This window comes from Papio anubis, chromosome 4 (assembly GCF_008728515.1).
Source record: "Papio anubis isolate 15944 chromosome 4, Panubis1.0, whole genome shotgun sequence".
NCBI classification, from domain to species: Eukaryota; Metazoa; Chordata; class Mammalia; order Primates; family Cercopithecidae; genus Papio; species Papio anubis.
In genome coordinates, this window is record NC_044979.1 from 29884374 (window position 1) to 29901732 (window position 17359).

Below are 17359 nucleotides of genomic sequence, written 5' to 3' on the forward strand. Positions count from 1 at the left end.
CCAGGAGTTTGAGATCAGCCTGGGCAACGTAGTGAGACCTCGTCTCTACTAAAAATTAAATAAATAAATAAACAAATAAACAAATAAATAAATAAATAAATAAAATTGGCCAGGTGCAGTGGCATGCGCCTGTAGCCCCAGCTAACTGACAGGCTGAGGCAAAAGGATCGCTTGAGCTGGGAGAGCAAGGCTGCAGTGAGCCATTACATGATCATACCATCGCACTCCCGCCTAGGCCACAGAGATCCTGGAAAGAGAGAAAGAAAAGAAAAGAAAAGAGAAAAGAAAAGGAGAGAAAGGAAGGAAGGAGAAAGAGAAAGAGAGAGAAAGCAAGGAGGAAGGAAGGAGGGAAGGAAGGAAGGAAGAAGGGAAGGGAAGGAAGGAAAGGAAGGAAGGAAGGAAAAGGAAGAAAAAGCAAGAGAGGAAGGAAGGAAGAAAAAGAAAGGAAGAAAGGAAATCTTGCCATAGGCAACAGCATGCACGGACCTGGTGAAATAAACCAGACACAAAAAGACAAATACCGTATGATGTCACTTATACATGAAATCAAAAATATTTGGCTGGGCAGGGTGGCTCACATCGGTAATCCCAGTACTTTGGGAGGCCAAGGCGGGAGGATCATTTGAACCCAGGAGTTCAAGACTAGCCTGGGCAACATAGTGAGACCCCCATCTCTAAAAATAAAATATAGTAATAATAAAAATTAGCAGGGCTTGTGTTCCCAGGCTGAGGTGGGAGGATTGCTTCAAGCCAGGAGATTGAGGCTGCAGTGAGCCATGATCGTGCCACACTGTACTCCAGCCTGGGCGACAGAGAGAGACCCTGTCTCAAAGAAAAGAAATTAGTCAAACTTATAGAAGCAGAGTGTAGAACAGTGATTGCCACGGGCTGGGTGGAGAGGTGAAGATGAGATGATGGTCAAAGAATACAAAGTTTCAGTTGTAGGATAGATGAATCTAGAGATTTACTATGAGGCATCATGCCTACCACTAAAAATGCTGTACTATATAGTTAAAATTTCCCAAGAAGGTAGATCTTATATTTGATGTTCTACACACACACACACACACACATATACAATAATAATAATAATAATAATAATAGGGCAGGAGGAAAATTCAGGAGGTGATGGGTATGTCTATGGCCTTGATGGTAGTAGGGTTGGCTTCACAGGCGTATATTTATCCCCACATTCATCAAGTTGTATACATTAAATATATACAGCTTTTTACATCTCAATCATACCTCAATAAAATGGTTAAAAAAGAAAACTTTTAGGGGAGAGGATACCCCATGTCCTCTGACAAAGGCTATAGATAGGCCCCTGAGTCCTCATCACCCCAGGACCTTGAGCCTATGGAAGAGTGAAGGTCAATAATACAACCTGCAGCCTTCCAACTCCGTTGTAGCCCTTTGCATTTCCCAGAGTTCCACGAGGAGCTGCCTTACTGCCTGCTGTGTGGCAGCAAGCAGCGAAGGAGACAGAGGTGAGCCCACCAGGCTCTGGGATCGCAGTATGCCCAGGGATGAAGGATGAGGCAGATCAGAGAGCTTCTCAAAGACAGAGGGCTTGCTCAGTAGGGATGGTGGCGGATGAGGGAGTCAGCCAGTGTGGTTAGGAGACTGGTTACCTGAGCAAATAAGCAAACACATTGAGGATAATGGTAGCCAGGTTTCTCACTGTGGGAGAAGGTCCTTGTAAGCATGGCAAGCTTGGGAAGGCTAGAAAGAACCCTGAGGTGGTAGACTGAAATTGGAGATACCAGAATGAACTCAGTTTAAAATACATAAATAGAGAGAGAGAGAGAGAGAGAGAGAGAGAGAGAAAGAGATGGAGATATATAGTTACAGGTGCATGAGTATATAAAAATGTCTGTGCATATATGGCTGTGTGTGTGTGTTTTTCTAAATCTGTCCATTGAGAGGGCCTAGAAGCAATGACACAACAGTAAGAAGAAGCACACTAAGTGTGTAGATTGGTTTCCAAATACCATCTTCCACTCTAAAGAACCAGGATTTCTTGGAGAAATGGCTGATTCCAAGATTGAGGCGGGAAAAGTACAAGATAAGAGTGGAGCCTCTTGTTTGCCAGAAAGGAAGGAAGTGCTCAAAGAATGATGGCGGACAAGTCAAAAGAATGCAGAAGACAGCCTGGAAGTGCTCCCACAAGCCAAATTTGGGACTGTTTGAATGTCAAAGCAGATAATGACCGTACTAAGTTACAAACTCTTGAATAAAATTGAAACCTATGAGTCATACTGATGAGAGAGAGAGAAAGAGAGAGAGAGAAAGAGAGAGAGGAACCTCTCCAAAGAACCAATGTGTCAGTATGTTTCGCTCCCCGTTCTTTGTTCTCCATTTTAAAGTTTAACTTCCTCGTTCTTTATGTCTCCTTGCCCTAGTTTCAGTAAACAACCCCCTCCTAGCCTCTATCACCTGCTCTGTTCTTAGTCACCTGCTCTGTTCCTAGTCGCCTGCTTTGTCCTTAATCATCATTAGTCACCTGCTCTGCAACCATCCCTCCTGCCAAAACTACTAACCTTGCCACTCCGGCTTATACCCTTGCTCTCTTTAAAATAGCCAGTCGGAATTAGCTTAGACTGTGCCATCCAACCCCAGTCAATAGGGAAAAGACACAGCAGTAGTGACTAGCTGTGTTAAGAATAAGACCCCCTACCCCTCCCTCATCCAGTGTGCTCTCACCATTGCTCCATCCGTGAGATGTACCCTTCTATAGAAGTAAATTGCCTTGCTGAGAAAACTTTTGCCTCAGTGCTATTTTTACTTGGCGGCAGCGAGCATTTACTTCCAACATTTGTTTCTCTGTATGGAATACAGTTGGCCCTTGAACAACATGGGTCTGAACTTTGAGGGTCCAGTTACACCTGGATTTAAAAAATATGCACAGTTTACCCTCTGTATGGGTGGGCTCCACATCCAGAACCAAACACATTGTGTGAAACATGGTATTGGCTGGATGTGAAGCATGGTATTGGCTGGATGTGAAGCCCACCTAGATGGAGGGCTCACATTTCCTATCAGTTGGTTCCACTGGGACTTAGGAATGTGAGGATTTGGTATCTGGGGGGGAACCAAGCCCCATGTGAATACTGAGTGACAACTGTGTTTCTTTCTTCTCTTGCTCCTTCAAGATGTCCTCTTTTTGCTTTGTTTTCAGCAGTATGAACTTAAAATGTGTAGGTAGTGTATCGTGTGTGTGTGTGCACTCATGTTAGTATATCCTGCTTTCTGCTCTCTGAGCCTCTTGGATCTGAGATTTGATGGCTGTCATTAATTCTGAGAAATTCTTGGCCATTATTTCCTCAAATATTTCTTCTATCCCATTTCTTCCCTTCTCCTGGGATTCCAGCTATGTATGTATGTTTCAAGCTCATGTTTTAATATTGATTTTAACATCTAAATAAAATGGTAGCAAATAGAATCTATCTTGTAGTAAAAGAATAATAAAACTTTACTAAGGCCGGGCATCGTGGCTCACTCCTGTAATCCCAGCACTTGGGGAGGCTGAGGTGAACAGATCACCTGAGGTCAGGTGTTTGAGACCAGCCCGGCCAACATGGTGAAACCCCATCTCTACTAAAAATACAAAATTGCCGAGTGTGGTGGTGCATGCCTGTAATCCCAGCTACTTGGGAGACTGAGGCAGGAGAATGGTTTGAACCCTGGTGGCAGAGGTTGCAGTGAGCTGAGATCGTGCCACTGCACTGCAGCCTGGGTGACAGAGAAAAACTCCATCTCAAAAAAGAAAAAAAAAAATCCAAAAAAAAAACCCACAAAATAAAACAAACAAACAAGAAAACCTTACTAAATGTGAGTATTAAAGAAAGCAAGAATAATTGAAGATTGCAAACTATATAACTACAATTCACATGGTAATTAGTCAAGAGGAAAATATCCTATGATGTACCACTGTACTCCAGCCTGGGCAACAGAGAGAGACCCCCATCTCAAAAAGAAAAAGGAAAACAAAAGTATAAAGAAAGCTTGAAAGTAAAAGAATGAAAGAGAAGTATACTATATAAGTACTAACAAAAGAAAGCTGGTGACCTATATTAATGTTAGTCAAATGGACTTTAAACCAAAAACCGCTGCTAAAAAGAAAAAGAACCACTGTGGAATGATAAAAAGTTCAATTCACCAGGAACATAAAAAAAAAAACAAAAAAAAAACCTCAAATGTATAATAGTCTCAATCTATATAAAGCAAAATTGACAGAACTGCATATGAACAAAGTAATAATCACAGAAGGTGATTTTAATGCCTTTCTGTAATTGATACAGTATGCAGACCAGATCAGTAAGGATATAGAATATTTAAACATGATTAACAAACTTGATTTAATAGACCACAGGCAGAGAACACTACACCCAACAATTGCAGAATATGCTTTAATTTTAAGTACATAGGGAAATTTACAAGTAAAAAATGGCCAGATTATGAGCAATAAAGCAAGTTTCAGCAAATTTCCATCACTGAATTGCATGTAGCAATATTCAAATCTAGATCGCAATGCACTTAAGCTATAAACCAAACAAAAAATCACTAGGCTGTGGGATTCAGTGAGATTCAGACATCAAAGTGATTGTAAATCAGGAGGGTGCAAGCATTCCTGAAAATCTTCAGGAATGACAGGAGTAGCCTAGGGGCTTGAGTCACTTTATTTAGATAATAAAAGAAACAGTGACCTTAGAAGGTTACTGAACTTGACACCCTCAGATTACACAAGAACAAATGAATCGTTAAATAAAAAGCAGTTGAAGTGCTTGTTTCAATGAGGTGGGTTGTTTTTGGCGGGGGCAGTGGCAGGGATGGACAGACAGGCCCCAAAATTACTTAGTTCTGTGTTATTGGAAGCTTTATGAACAGTATTTTTGTAATACCTATTTAAAAAATTTTATTAAAATTCATTTAAATGTTCATTGAGTTTAATTCAGTTGGTGCCTTGTTAAATGTAAGAGACAAAGAGTTAGAGATGACTATGAGGACTTGAACCTGGCTGCCCTGGAATATTGTGGTGATAAGGACAGAAACCAGGACTTCAGGAGCAAGAGCCCTCAGGAGAAGACAATAAGTTAGCTGATACAGGATGTTCCCCTGTTCTCTGACATGACCATGGTAGGGAACCCCCAGGGCTCAGCCGGCTGGAGGAGGGGCTGTATAATGAGGGGCATTGGCCAGGCATGGTGGCTCACACCTGTAATCCCAACACTTTGGCAGGCTGAGGCGGGTGGATCACTTGAGGTCAGGAGTTCGAGACCAGCCTGCCCAACACAGCAAAACCCCATCTCTACCAAAACCACAAAAATTAGCCAAGCGTGGTGGCGCACTCCTGTGGTCCCAGCTACTTGGGAGGCTGAGGCAGAAGAATTGCTTGACCTCAGGAGGAAGAAGTTGCAGTGAGCCAAAATCAGGCCACTGCACTCTAGCCTGGGCAACAGAGTGAGACTCTGTCTCTAAATAAATAAAATAAAACAAATAAAAATGAGGGAGCTTTGGAACCTGATTCTATGGACAGAACAGGAATCTAGGCAGGAACCCTCCCCCTGACAGACAGCCCAGAAGAGATTGAAGATTATAGGACCTAGTTAGAGTCAGGGTGGCATGGGCTAAGGAGGGGCAGGAGAGACTCTGAGGCATGGGTGATGGCATGGCTGGGATTGAACCAGGGAGCAGGAGAGGCTGCCCAGGACTCTCTGCCCTGAGAACTACGAAGAAGATGTGGGAGGAGCAGAGCAGAAGAGGCTAGAGAAGCAGCCCAGTGTGGGGTGGGGGTGAGGGGAGGCAGAGATGATATAGGAGCTGTCTAAGTGCCACCAAAGTCAACAGAGAAGTACTGGGGAGGTCAACACTCCTCCAGTGTTGTGGTTCTCAACCCTGTCAGACCCAAGTCCTCTTTTTATGACAAGTATTTTGTCACACTCTTTCACCAGCCTGAAATAAAATTCATAATGATTGTAACCTATCTATACAAATAAATTTTTAAAATTTATATCCTGTCCCAACTGTAATATACAAGGAAAATATATAACAACGCATGTCAATATGTAAATGCTTCCGCACGACTTCATTCGAAGCGCTGAAATAGAATCAGAAACTTGTACCTAGAATGCATTAGTTACAAAAATAGACCCATAAAGGTGTGTTGAATGTACTACTCCAAAACAGTAAAGATCCACTACAGATTGGTAAGTGGGGCTCAAAATAGTCCAGGTGGGGCGGCGTTATTGTGAATCAATGAAATGATGGGGTTAGTCCGCTCCTCCAGGGGCCTGGGAGAGGCAGAGCCAAACCGGTGGGGCGGTAACTGCGGCCACATCTTAGCTTCTGAGATCAGACCAGGTCGGGCGCGTTCAGGGTGGTATGGCTGTAGACACCGGCAGTGGCGCCTGGTGCTGCAGGGGCAGACCCCCACCCTCCCGGGCTGTAGCGGGGGCGCAGGCGGGCGGAAAAGAGTGAGCAGAATCAGGGGGCTGTTGGAAAGCACGGCGACAAAAGGGGGACAGAGGGAGGAGCGGGAAGCCAAAAGCCTACAGGACCTGGTATTCCCAGGCGGTCTCCTATCCACGTGTTAACCAGGCCGGACCCTTCTTAGCTTTTGATATCAGACCAGATCGGGCACGTTCAGGGGGATATGGCAGTGGCGCCTGGTGCTGCAGTGACGGACCCCCACCAGGAGGTCCCGGGCTGCGGCGAGAGAAAAGGGGGAGCAGAGTCAGGGGGCGGTTGAAAAGCGCGGTGACAAAAGGGGGAAAGAGGGAGGGAATGGGAAGCCTAAGGCCTGCAGCACCCGGTATTCCCAGGTGATCTCCCATCCAAGTACTAACCAGGCCCGAACCTGCTTAGCTTCCGAGATCAGATCAGATCAGGCGCGTTCAGGGTGCCTAGATACTGGCGATGGCGCCCGGCTGCCCCAAGAACCCGGCCCAGCCAGGCCCGCCGGGTTGTCCCCTCTGCTCACATGGCCAGGTGAAGAAATTGAGGTCTTGAGGCTGGCTGGGATTGACGGGACCAGGGGCAATGATTCCAGAAGTCTCCGGTTACTTGGCACCCATTTCCTTGGCTTGATCTGGGGAGATCTGAAGGGAGAATTCTGGGCCCAGGGCAGCGGCCTGCAGGAGTGGCCTGTCTTTTCCTGCTGGCTTTGCCCTTCCCTCCAAGCCCCACTCAGAGTGAATCCCAACTAAAACCAGGGTTGTGTAGGGGATCTGAACCCCACTTATTACATAGGTTTTACTGTCCTAGGAGCAACTTTGTAATGATTTTCCAAACTGTGAACAACTTTTGGTTAAACACCAAACAAACAAACAAAAAACACACACACACAAACCCCAAAGTACCATCTTCCCTTGATTTACATGATGGTTACATTCCTGGACAATTCCGTGTATATTAAAATTGGGCGAGTGGGTTGGGGGAGTTAGGGTCTAGACTCAAGTAGTTGTAAACAGGTTCTTCACCTGCCAGAAGGGTCAGAGTGGCATAAGAAGATCATTATTTATTCTCTGCAGGGCTTGCCCTCAACTGCTAGAATGCTGTTAACGCCCTCCAGCCATGGTGACTCCCCAAACACCCCATCATTTAAGAAATTCCAAACACCTCCTATAGTGAGGTTCTGCCTACTAAGACTCATTGGCCTAGAATCCTTTTTCTTTTTTTGAGACAGGGTCTTGTTCTATTGCCCAGGAGGCTGGTTTTAAACTCCTGACCTCGAGTGATCTCCTGCCTCAGCCTCCCAGAGTGCTAGGATTATAGGCGTGAGCCACTGCACCGGGCCTGACTTAGAATATTAGACCTGAAAAAAGTTAATAATCTTGTTACACATCTCAGTCCAGACAAAAAAACTGTGTTGACAGAGATACTAGAGAACTAGAGAAAGCTGATACAAAAACATCTAAAAGGACATAGAGATTATGCGACAGATTAGAAAAATGAGACACAGAAGGGTGGTGGGCAGTTTCAAAACACAATGGACAAAAAGGTGTATAGAAGTTCCACAGAAGCAGCTGGGCACAGTGGCTCATGCTTGTAATTCCAGCATCTTGGGAGGCTGGGGCAGGAGGATCACCTTGAGCCCAGGAGTTCGAGACCAGCTTGTGCAACATAGGGAGACCTCACCTCTACAAATAATAATATTTAAAAAAGTTATCCAGGCATGGTGGCGCACCTGCAGTCCCAGCTACACAGGAGGGTGAGGTGGGAGAAAAGTTTCAGCCCAGGCGTTCACGACTGTGGTGAGCCATGATTGTGCCACTGTACTCCATCCTGGGTGATAGAGTGAGACTTTGTCAAAAAAAAAAAAAAAAGAAAAGAAAAGAAAAGAAAAAGAAAAGGAAGGAAAGGAGGGAGGAAAGGAGGGAGGGAGGGAGGGAGGGAGGGAAATTCCACACAAGCATTTGCACTTCCTTGGGAATATATCTTAAAACCTGAAAAATATTATTTTGCACAATGTGTAGTATAGGTATGGAATTTATTCTACTGGAGGAAAAGGAAATAAACAAAATAAGACTTGGCTGGGCACAGTGGCTCACACCTCTAATGTCAACACTTTGGGAGGCCGAGGCGGACAGATCACTTGAGGCCAGGTGTTCAAGACCAGCTTGGCCAACATGATGAAACCCTGTCTCTGCAAAAAAAAACTACAAAAATTAGCCAGGCATGGTGGCTCACACCTGTAATCGCAGCACTGGGATGACTGAGGCATAAGAATCACTTGAACCTGGGAAGGGGAGGCTGCAGTGAGGCGAGATCACATCACTGCACTCCAGCCTGGGCAACAGAGCAAGACTCCGTCTCAAAGAAAAAAAATTAAAATTAAAATTAAAAATGTTCAGGTGGACTTAGGCAGTGGTGTAATCTATACTTCTCTTTGTGGTGACCATGAAGATGCCATATTCAGACCTCCGGCTGCAGGGAGGCCCCATTCTGAGAAGATGCAGATTCCTCTAATGTGCACTGGATTTAAGGGTTCCCTGCCAGTCTGCTGAAACTTTCTTGGAACTGTGCTGCAGCCTGAGACTCTCCTACCCAGTCCTCCTTGATTTCCCATTGGTCAAATCCAACCAAAGCTGGACAGCATGGCCCTCCCTTGACACAGTCTATAGAGGTTCCCAGCCTCTGGGGCAGAGAGCAGGATGGTGGAGGGTGGAGAGTGGCTTGACCTGGCCTGGGGTGGGATGGGGGCAGGAGCTTAGAGAGGACACCCAGCATATTACCAAAGACTTGGTTTGGCCTGCAAGGACAGTAACATCTTTTTCTTTAAAGGTTAGACATAGTGAATAGAGTATAGACCTTAAAGCAAGAAGCCAACTTGCTATGAAGATAATGTGAGTACACAAAGATCAAGGGACCTAGGAAGAAAGGAGTCCAGAAAAGATCTGAGCAAAGCAAATTTCAGTCTTTAGTGAAGAAGGCTGGAAGTTCAGCCTTCAGAACTCCATGCGTGATATTCACAATTGAGTGACTATATTTATGCCTAAATTAACTGCCTTGCAAAATATATTTAGTCTTTATTTCAGTTTGTGAGTTTAGTCACTCTCCACAAACCCTTTTCCTGTGCTTATAACCTCCCAAATATTGTTATATATAGATGCATGGACTGGGTGGACTGAATTCTTATGCTCAGAGAGGAAAAATACTTGTGATCAGTACCCCTTATAGAATTGTCCTATCAAAGTTTACTTACATTATCTTGGGTTATATGTTACACGTGGACTAAAGTCCATGTGCCGGGTTCTTTCTTTCTTTCTTTCTTTCTTTCTTTCTTTCTTTCTTTCTTTCCTTCTTTTTCTTTCTTTCTTTCTTTCCCTCCCTCCCTCCCTTCCTTCCTTCCTTCCTTCCTTCCTTCCTTCCTTCCTTCCTTCCTTCCTTCCTTCCTTCCTTCCTTCCTTCCTTCCTTTCTTTCTTTTTTTTGAGACAGAGTCTCACTCTGTCTCCCAGGCTGGAGTCCAGTGAGACAGAGTCTCACTCTGTCTCCCAGGCTGGAGTCCAGTGGCACAATCTCAACTCACTGCAACCTCCGCCTCCCGGTTTCAAGCAATTGTCCCTGCCTCAGCCTCCCAAATAGCTGGGATTACAGGCGCCCACCATCATGCCTGGATAATTTTTGTATTTTTTAGTAGAGATGGGGTTTCACCATGTTGGCTAGGCTAGTCTTGAACTCCTGACCTCAAGTGATCTGCCCGCCTCGGCCTCCCAAAGTGCTGGGATTACAGGCGTGAGCCACCGTGCCCGGCTGGAGTTCTTGCTTTTACACTACAAAGTTTCCAACACCAGAAGCTGAAAATTCTGCAGTGCGGCAACCAAACCACTTTTCACTGTCTCCCAAGGCACAGTCATTTAATAATCAGTAGTCCAAGTACTAAGAATACTAAGAAAATTTCCTGGAAAACAGGGACCACGCCCTCTCCCCTCCTTGGCTCTGTGCATGGCCTGCCATTGAGGAACCTAAGAACCTACAACCAGCTGACAGTCTTCGGGGGAGCGCCCTCATAGAATCTCCAGCATTGGTTTTCCCATCTGTAAAAGACAGGCAGCTGTGGGGACTGGGAGACCAGCTAGGCTTCCACATCGAAGTCATTGCACTCCCCGTTGTATGACAGCATGTGTTGCTGGATCTTGGATGAGCAGACCCAGGTGACAAAGTCCTCCATGCGGCACGTGACAAAGATAGGTGGAGTCGGTAACCACATCCGGGGCCCACGAGCACATGGCCTTGCTCCATGAAGGCCCTGCAGCCTGAGGAGAATGGTGGGGTGGAGGCAGCAGCAACAAGGACAAGGACAAGGCCTGGACAAAGCCCTGACGATGTCGCAGAGTTCGAGCAAGCCGTGTGTGGGCACCAGGCCCAGAGCATACAGCTTGTGCAGCAGCGCTTGGGCAGCTCTGGCATCCCAGGCTCCGCTGGCTGCAGCACGGGTCAGCTTCCCTCTGCAGCCAGGGAGGCAGCCCATGCAGGTTGTGGTCCGTGACCTCCCAGTTCAGGAAGTCCACCTGCTCCAGCAGCTTCTGCTCATGGAACTTAAGCTTCAGCTCCACGATGACTGCAGACAGAGTGGCAGGACTCCAAAACACCACATTCCTCTTGCATCCAGATATGGCCCTGGAACGGAGTGAGAGGAGGGATGGATGTCACAGATATTCCTTTCCTTCCTTGTTCAAGGCAGTGTGCTTAATTTGGAGACTTTAGAAAGGTATAAAAGCAACTTAGAATACACCAACTGTGACTATTTCTTTGCATGTCATGGATACATGGTGTGTTTCTGGTTGCTGTTGCAATTATTAATACCACGAAACAGTGTTTTGTTTGGACATAATTTTAAAATTCAGTTTACTAAAAGAAAATTATCAGTATCCGCAATGGGGAAATAAATTGATTTGTTCTAAATCAGGCAGGAATCACAGACAGAGCAAAATCCAGAACTGCCTTCTCTTAGACTATCTGTAGATTGTGGTAATTCTGGTGGTTTCAAGTTATAGCTTCTGCAAATGGCTTCAGCCTTAATAATTCTAAATGTTCATTTTAAATTATGAAGCTTTACCACTCTCAGTGATTGGAACCACTTTTGAAGCCATGGTCTTGGATTTCTCGAGTTGAGCCACTTGTGTTTTATTTTTTCTAAATTGATAACCTGTATTTCTGGGAGGTCACTAATGAATCTCCCAGAGCCTCGTGACGGAGGCCTTGTTTGTCGCCCAGGTTGGAGGTAGTGGTCGCATCTCGCGCTCACTGCAGCCCGCCTCCGGTTCCACGCCGCATTCTCCTTTGCCTTCAGCCTCCCAGCAGCTGGGATCCGGCAGGCGCCCGCCACCATGTCCGCTAGTTTTTAGGTAGAGACGGGTTTTCACCGCGGTTAGCTGTGATTTGTCTCGCATCTCCTGACCTTGTGATCCGCCCGTCTCGGCCTCCCAAAGTGCTGGGATTACAGGCTTGAGCCACCGCGCCCGGCAGAGCCACGTGTTTCTATACCATCATGCTTCCAGCTTCTCTGCTTCCCTGCCTGCTGCCTCACCAACACCAGTACAGCCCTAATGAACCTGCTGCTTATTATTTTTCTCAAGACTTACAAAGGCATTTGTGAAGCTTTCCTATCATTTCCACCACATCTTTTAAGAGGGTCCATTTGGGTGTTATTCTTTGAGGACATTTTCTCTTTTCTCTGAATTCCATGTCAGAAACTTTAAGATGCAGTTTTACATTGTTTTGGGGATTGTTTTTGCAGATGTCTTGTCCTGGTAGAGTATAATTAACTCTGTATAACAATGTTTTGTTTCTTTTCTCTTTTAAATGGTATGTGCATTGGCCGTTAGAAGTTTTACCAATCCCATGTGTGGTGTTGTTTTCATCTAAGAAATAGATTCTGAGAAATCAACTTTAAGGATGAGCCCAGTCAGCATGGGCTGTTGTTTCTTCCCTCGTTTTGAGGGAGAAACAGTGTGGAGCAGCCAGAGCTGGCTATGGCAGAAATGGATTTACTTAACAAGAAATAGACACTTTAACTGGGTCAGTCTAGTAGGACCCAGGCACTGGCAGATACACAATGAATAGACACATATGGCTGGCACGTTTCCCTACGCAGCATCCACGTTTCTGGGCACAGAACCACATCAATTAGACTTCATGGTTGTACACATAGAAAACATGCAGCCAACCCAAGCAGAAGGGAATTTGTTGGAAGACTATTGGGGAGCTCTTCACACCAACTGAAGGTTAAAAGAACCAGGCATGGAGAATAGGCCAGAACCAAAAAGCAGTAAGCTGGAGGGAAGCCCAGCGACTGTCTCATGGCCGGCACTGCCTTGCCAGGATGGTGTCCCCACTAGGACGCCTGCATGGAGATGAGTGACGTTCCTGCTCACGTTACACAATTCAGGAAGGGGGCATCCAGCTAGCTAAGTCCATACCAGGGATCTGAAGGGTAAAGGGAAGGAGTGGTTACTGGATCCGGGAGAGTCTAGCAGAGGAAGCCACCATGAGAGGAGCAGTTTTGTTACAGGAAAGGGGTCCTGATCCAGACCCCAAGAGAGGGTTCTTGAACCCAAGAAGAATTCAGGGTGAGTCCATAAAGTGAAAGCAAGTTTATTAGAGAATAGTAGTCCTTTTGCATGCTAATGCATTATAATTAGCATATAATTAGCAGTGGGACGACCAGAGGTCACTTTTATCACCATCTTAGTGTTGAGGGTTCTTAGCTGGCTTCTTTACTGTGACCCGTTTTATCAAGCAGTGTCTTTGTGACCTGTATCTTGTGCCGACCTCTTATTTCATCCTTTAACTAAGAATGCCTGACCTCCTAGGAATGGAGCCCAGTAGGTCTCAGCCTTATTTTACCTAGCCCCCATTCAAGATGGAGTTGCTCTGGTTCAAATGCTTCTGACAGTTTCTCTCTGTTAACAGCCTACCTTATGTCACCACAAGGGAGGAAATAGTTGTCCTTACCCCATTCTCCTCGTCCTCTCTGATCTCCTGCCCGGGCTTCCCACTGGCCAAACCCACCTGGAAACCAGAGGTGATGAGCTGCTGTAGATCAGCTTGGAGAACATGCAGGAACCAAGGGAATTCTGGGGCACAGAACTTCCAGCCATAGGAGAGTTTAATCTTCACCTTTTTCCCTTCCCCTCTCCCCCATACCCCAAATTGCCTTTCAGTCATCCTTTGCTTTGATTCAATCTATATTCGATGTGTACAGTATTATGAATAGTCAAAGATACAGTACATGCTTGAATTATATTTCTTTTTTTTGTACAACTTCTTCCTCTTGGAGTTAATATATTTTTGTTTGCTTGGTTTAATAGTCCTATTCCTAACACAACCCTAAACTTTGCCATAAGTGTAAATCTCTCAGTGCATTCAAACACATCAGGTATTCCATCAATTTGATCTCTGTAGAGATGCATTTTGCAGAGTCCTCTCCCCTGCTCCAGTAAGAGCTGACTGCTTTCTGGCGCTGCTGTTCTTCTGTCATTCTGGACTCTCCATCTCTCTTCACCTGATACTGCCTTCACTTTTTTCCTACATTGAACCCACCCCTTTCCTGGAGCCGTGTTTTTCTGAGTTGGCTTCATTTTAATGGAGTATATCCTCTAGGAGTTTCTTAAGAAAGAGTTGTATGAAAAACTGCGTAGAACACGTAGGAAAAGATTTTTTAAAAAGAAAAAATAATTTTTAATTGTGTGTATGAAGTTTGGAGATTTTAATACCTAAGGGTGAAAGTGATTTCACCAGGGGCACAAAAATCATTCCACTAACTGAAAACTGAGCTGTGGCTGCCATTTTTGGCTCCTCCTGCCATTAGGAGAGCATGGTGTTATGTGTAGAAGGGGGTTTTGGAGTTGTTGAAGCAGATTGACTGTTATCATGAAAAGCAAAAAGATGGCTCTACAGAATGGGGGCAGAGAGGAGTAGGAGTGGTACTCAGAGGAAACTGAGATGCCTCTTTACAGCTCCTGCTCAGTCAAAAGAAGATCACACAGCTCTACATGTGTAAAACCATCAAGGGCTTGGGCTTTTCAGGAGTGAAAGTCTGTGGACTCCCTACGAGGGAACAAACCCGGTCAAAACAAGAGGTACCTGGAAGGGTAGTATACGAGGGAAGTCATAAATAACAACTACTACTGACTTGTAACCAAGAAGCAGAAAGAACTAAAACTTTCACCTGTATTTCTTTCTCTGCAGTGATGTATGTTATTTAAATTAATCCTTCTCTCATTTTTGTGCATAGGGTATGCTTGTGACATTTGTATTTACTGTTTGGTCTAGAAGTTTTAGAATACAAAGGTAAGAAAGAAACCAAGGGGGGCGGGTGTGGTGGCTCACGCCTGTAATCCCAGCACTTTGGGAGGCCAAGGTGGGCAGATCATGAGGTCGGGAGATTGAGACCATCCTGGCCAACATAGTGAAACCCTATCTCTACTAAAAATACAAAAATTAGCTGGATGTGGTGGCACGTGCCTGTAAACCCAGCTACTCAGGAGGCTGAGGCGGGAGAATTGCTTGAACCTGGGAGGCGGAGGTTGCAGTGAACCAAGATTACACTGCTGCACTCCAGCCTGGGTGACAGAGCAAGACTTAATCTCCAAAAAAAAAGAAAAAAGAAAAAAAAAGATTGTACGTGGGTTTGGACAGTGTCAGAGAAAAATCTAGGTTTCATAGAGGATGTCAAGGAGTAACAATATTCTAAAAAAATGACTAAGCAAGCATGCAGGTTGACTTACCATGATCACTTAGGTGCACAAAGTAGGCAGAGATTCAATGAACAAAAACAGTATAGTTTATTGCCAACAGCAAACAGCAGAAGCACCAGCATGGCTGAACCAGTTGCCCTATCCCCCAGCAACACAAGGGGTTTTGCATACAGCTGAGGCATCCATGGCGAAAGGCTCAGTAATTTTTACAACAAACAGTAACCAAACCTGTCCCCTCCCCCAGAGACAGAGGATAGTTAGGACTTGAAATATGACACGCTTAGCAAGAATGTGTAGAGATGCTCAAGGACCATGGTGGAGTACCTCTTCCAACAGAGAACAGAGACTGCCGTGGAAATTTGTTATTATCAGCCACCAGATACCTGTTCCCCTATTGGTCTTCTTGTAACACACCTCAATTTCCTTTAGGGAAACCACCCAGCCTGCTGCAGCATTTGATGAAATGGTCAATTCACTACCCTTATCTGAATTCGCAGAGCTGTTCTGGTGTCAGAGCGTTCCAAGACCGGCTCCGCAGTTGTCCCTTTGATTCTGTGAGCCAACCTACAACCATCCAATGAATCCCTTTTGGTTTAGATTAGAGTCAGCTTCTCTTACTGGCAACCAAAGAAGTCTGACATAAAATGGCATCTGTTATCAAAGAGTTCATAGCTCCACCAGGGAGACAGACATGTAAACAAATAGCCACAATTGGGTGAGAAATGCTATAAAAATGCTATAATACAAGGCACATGTAAGGCACAATAGTAGCATTGAAGAAATCCATCAATAAAGATAAGTGTCATGAGGGCAATAGGTGGAGAAAGTAAGCAAAGGTATCTCAGGTAGAACAAAAGTGTATACAATGTCCTCGAAGTATCTTAAAACATGGTGCATTTAGGGAACCACAAGAAATTTGGCATGGTGGGAGCATAAGATTCTATGGCAGCAGTGGCCAGTGGAGAGGCTGGAGAGAGAGGCAGGAGCCTGGACATTTCATGTCAGAGGGTTTGGTTTTATTAAGGGCAAGCTCGGTCAGATTTTTTTTTTTTTGAGACAGTCTTGCTCTGTTGTCCAGGCTAGAGCACAGCGGAGTGATCTCGGCTCACTTCAACCTCTGCTTCCCCAGTTCGAGAGATTCTCCTGCCTCAGCCTCTGAGTAGCTGGGACTACAGACACGCACCACCATGCCCAGCTAATTTTGACATATTTAGTGGAGACAGGGTTTCACCATGTTGGCCAGGCTGGTCTCAAACTTCTGACTTCAAGTGATCTGCCCACCTCAGCCTTCCAAAGTGCTGGGATTACAGGTATGAGCCACCATGCCTGGTCCTTCCTGTCAGATTTATGTGTCAAAAAGGTTGCTCTGTTAGAGGTATGAAAAGGGAATGAGTTGGGAAGACATTGGAGAGCCATCAAGAGTAATTTGGACTTTGAAGTTAGACAGACTGGCTTCAAGTCCTGGCTCTGCTACTTCCTACCTGTGTGACCTTAAGCAAGTTCTTGAACCTCTCTGTGGCTCCGGTTTATCATTTATAAAATGTAATAATAAGATCTGCTTCTCAATGGCTTGTGCTGTGGTTTAGTGATATTTGTAAAGTCAGTATAGTGCTTGGAAGATAGCAAATTTCTAAAGATGTTAGCTACTATTATGATAAAGTCTGGGAGACCAATTGGGGTTACTATTTTATTTTATTTATTGTTTTTTGAGACGGAGTCTGGCTTTGTCGCCCAGGCTGGAGTGCAGTGGCACTATCTCTGCTCACTGTAACCTCCGCCTCCCGGGTTCAAGTGATTCTTCTGCCTCAGCCTCCCGAGTAGCTGGGACTACAGGTGTGTGCCACCACACCCAGCTAATTTTTGTATTTTTAGTAGAGACGGGGTTTCACCATATTGGACAGGCTGGTCTTGAACTCCTGACCTTGTGATCCACCCACCTCGGCCTCCCAAAGTGCTGAGATTACAGGTGTGAGCTACCGTGCCCAGTCTGGGGTTGCTATTAATACAATAGTCTAGGTGAGGGCTGATGAAGGCTTAAACCAAGACAAAGAAGTGGGGATGACAAGCCTTTTAAACGTTTGTAAGCATGCCATATAGATAGGGTGGCCACATGATTTGTGATTCACTGAGGGACACTTCTCAGGGTGAAATGGGTATG

At 45.3% G+C, this 17359-nt stretch overlaps 1 pseudogene; it reads right to left on the reverse strand.

Annotated features, from left to right (window-relative positions):
* Positions 1-6796: 6796 nt before the first annotated feature.
* On the reverse strand, positions 6797-6914 carry LOC116274785 (annotated as a pseudogene).
* Positions 6915-17359: the final 10445 nt, after the last annotated feature.